The sequence below is a fragment of the Oryctolagus cuniculus genome, chromosome 1 (assembly GCF_051225735.1).
Source record: "Oryctolagus cuniculus isolate XC-2025 breed Fujian yellow rabbit chromosome 1, ASM5122573v1, whole genome shotgun sequence".
Classification (NCBI taxonomy): Eukaryota; Metazoa; Chordata; class Mammalia; order Lagomorpha; family Leporidae; genus Oryctolagus; species Oryctolagus cuniculus.
In genome coordinates this window covers 17,198,157-17,201,223 of record NC_142867.1, presented here as the reverse complement: position 1 = coordinate 17,201,223, position 3,067 = coordinate 17,198,157, and the positions used below count along the sequence as shown (strand labels likewise).

Genomic DNA, 3,067 nt, shown 5'->3' with positions numbered 1-3,067 from the left:
TCTGTGGTCACTTGGGGAGTGAACCAGCAGATGGAACATGGCTTGTTCGCTCTCTCTTTTTCTCTCTCTCTCTCCCTGTCTCAGTAACTCCAATTCTCAAAATAAAAACATAAATCTTTTTTTAAAAAAAGCTGACAGAGAGTCAGACTTGGTGATTGCTGAGGTAGAAGATGCTAAATAATTTTGTAGTTTTTAGATTTTTAGAAGTTCAATTTCTTGAATTTTAGTGAGAGACTTAATAGGAGACTGTGATAGATATGCAGGTAGCACAGATTATAATGTGAAGCTACTGGGCACACATACTACCAACACACAACACTGATTCTACTCATTTATTGATTTCTACTTATTTTAAATTTATCTTATAGTCAAAGGCTTAATGCCTCACTGAGCAAGTTCAACAAATAACAAGTAAGGAAAGAAGACTCAGAAATGGAATCATTTACCTCCAACCCAAAATCATACCCTTTCAGGTTATAGAATTATCAAGCAAAGACCACTTGAACTCTGAAAGAGCAACTGACCAGATGCTTATTAAATGATTTTGTGTATGAACCAATGTAGAAGATATAATGAAGACCTGCTCCACAGCCTAATGTCCTCGCAGTCCTGCCCACAATATTATTACAGGTCCTATTCTTCTGAGTGCCTATTTGGTAACAGGCATTTATGGAAGAATCAATGGAACATGGTAACAATGTCACAGAATTCATCCCTCCGAGCTTCACTCAGGATCCCACAGGACAAAAGGCACTGTTTGTCCTGTTTTTATTCATCTACGTGGTGACGATGGTGGGCAACCTGCTCATTATGATGACCGTTGTTTCCAGCCCTTCTCTGGGCTCCCCAATGTACTTCTTCCTGGCTTATCTGTCACTCATGGATGCTGTCTATTCCACTGCTGTTTCTCCCAAGTTGATCATAGACCTACTCTGTGATAAGAAGACGATATCCTTCCCAGCTTGCATGGGCCAGCTCTTTATAGAATACTTAATTTGGTGGTGCTGAGGTCTTCCTGCTGGTGGTGATGGCCTATGACCGCTATGTGGCCATCTGTAAGCCACTGCACTATCTGACCATCATGAACAGACGATGTTGCATCCTTCTGTTGGTAGTGGCCTGGGTTGGAGGGTTTACACACTTGGTGATTCAACTTGTGTTTGTGTACAGTCTCTCCTTCTTTGGCCCCAATGTCATTGACCACTTCATTTGTGACATGTACCCATTATTGGAACTTGCGTGCACTGACACCTACTTCATAGGCCTCACTGTGGCTGCCAACGGTGGAGCCATCTGTATGATTATCTTTAGTCTTCTCCTAATATCCTAGGGCATCATCCTAAACTCTCTTAAAACTCACAGCCAAGAAGGAAGGCTCAAGGGCCTGTCCAATTGCAGCTCCCACATCACAGTGGTTGTCCTGTTTTTTGTTCCCTGTATTTTCACTTATGTCAGACCTGTTTCCAGTTTTCCCATTGACAAATCATAAGTGTTGTTTTCACTCTTGTGACTCCCATGTTGAATCCTTTAATATATACCTTGAGGAATTTGGAAATGAAAAATGCTATGGCTAATCTCTGGTGTAAAATGTTAACTATTGGTAAAATAAGAACATGTCTCCTGCACTGAACACAGTTGCTCTTAATTCTAGAGCAACTTGGACTAGTGAGATGGCATTGGTACATGCCACCTTGATGGGATTGAATTGGAATCCCCTGGTATGTTTCTAACTTTACTGTTTGGGGTAAGTCAGCTTCAGCATGTCCCAAATTGTACATCTCTTCCCTCTCTTATTCCCACTCTTAATTAACAGGGATCACTTTTTAGTTAAGTTTCAGCACTTAAGAATAACTGTATATTAATTACAGAGTTCAACCAATATTATTAAGTAGAACAAACAAAAAAATACTAGGAGGGATAAAGTATTATGTTGTTCATCAACAGTCAGGGCAAGGGCTCATCAAGCCACTGTTTCTCATAGTGTCCATTTCACTTCAACAGGTTGCCTTTTTGGTGCTCGGTTAGTTGTCGCCAATCAGGGAGAACATATGGTATTTGTCCCTTTGGGACTGGCTTAATTCACTCAGCATAATGTTTTCCAGATTCCTCCATCTTGTTGCAAATGACCGGATTTCATTGTTTTTTCCAGCTTTATAGTGTTCTGTAGAGTACATATCCCATAATATCTTTATCCAGTCTACTGCTGATGGTAATTTGGGTTGATTCCAGGTCTTAGCTATTGTGAATTGAGCTGCAATAAACATTAATGTGCAGACAGCTTGTTTGTTTGCCAATTTCATTTCCTTTGGGTAAATTCCAAGGAGCGGGATGGCTGGGTTGAATGGTAGGGTTCTATTCAGGTTTCTGAGGAATCTCCAGACTGACTTCCATAGTGGCCCTACCAGTTTACATTCCCACCAACAGTGGGTTAGTGTCCCTTTTTCCCCACATCCTCTCCAGCATCTGTTGTTGGTAGATTTCTGAATGTGAGCCATTTTAACTGGGGTGAGGTAAAACCTCATTGTGGTTCTGATTTGCATTTCCCTGATTGCTAGTGATCTGGAACATTTTTTCATGTGTCAGTTGGCCATTTGGATTTCTTCTTTCAAAAATGTCTGTCGAGGTCCTTGGCTCATCTCTTAAGTGGGTTGTTTGTTTTGTTGTTGTGGAGTTTCTTAATCTCTTTGAGGATTCTGCTTATTTATCTTTTATAGGTTGCATAGTTTGCAAATATTTCTTCCCATTCTGTCTGTTGCCTCTTCACTTTCCTGACTGTTTCTTTTGAAGTACAGAAACTTCTCAATTTGATGCATCCCAATAGTTATTTTTGGCTTTGACTGCCAGCGCCTCTATGGTATTTTCAAGGAAGTCTTTGCCGGTGCCAATATCTTGCAGGGTTTCTCCAATGTTCTCTAATAATTTGATGGTGTAAAGTCGTAGATTTAGATCTTTAATCCATGCTGAGTATTTTTTTGTAAGGTGAAAGTTACAGGTTTTGCTTCATGCTTCTGGACGTGAAAATCCAGTTTTCTCAGACCCACTTATGGAATAGACTGTCCTTGCTCTA

The 3,067-nt window shown here is 40.4% G+C and overlaps 1 pseudogene; it reads left to right on the top strand.

Annotated features, from left to right (window-relative positions):
• Nucleotides 1-681: 681 nt before the first annotated feature.
• LOC100354586 (olfactory receptor 4A16-like) lies at nucleotides 682-1,629 on the top strand (annotated as a pseudogene).
• The last annotated feature ends 1,438 nt before the right edge of the window (nucleotides 1,630-3,067 follow it).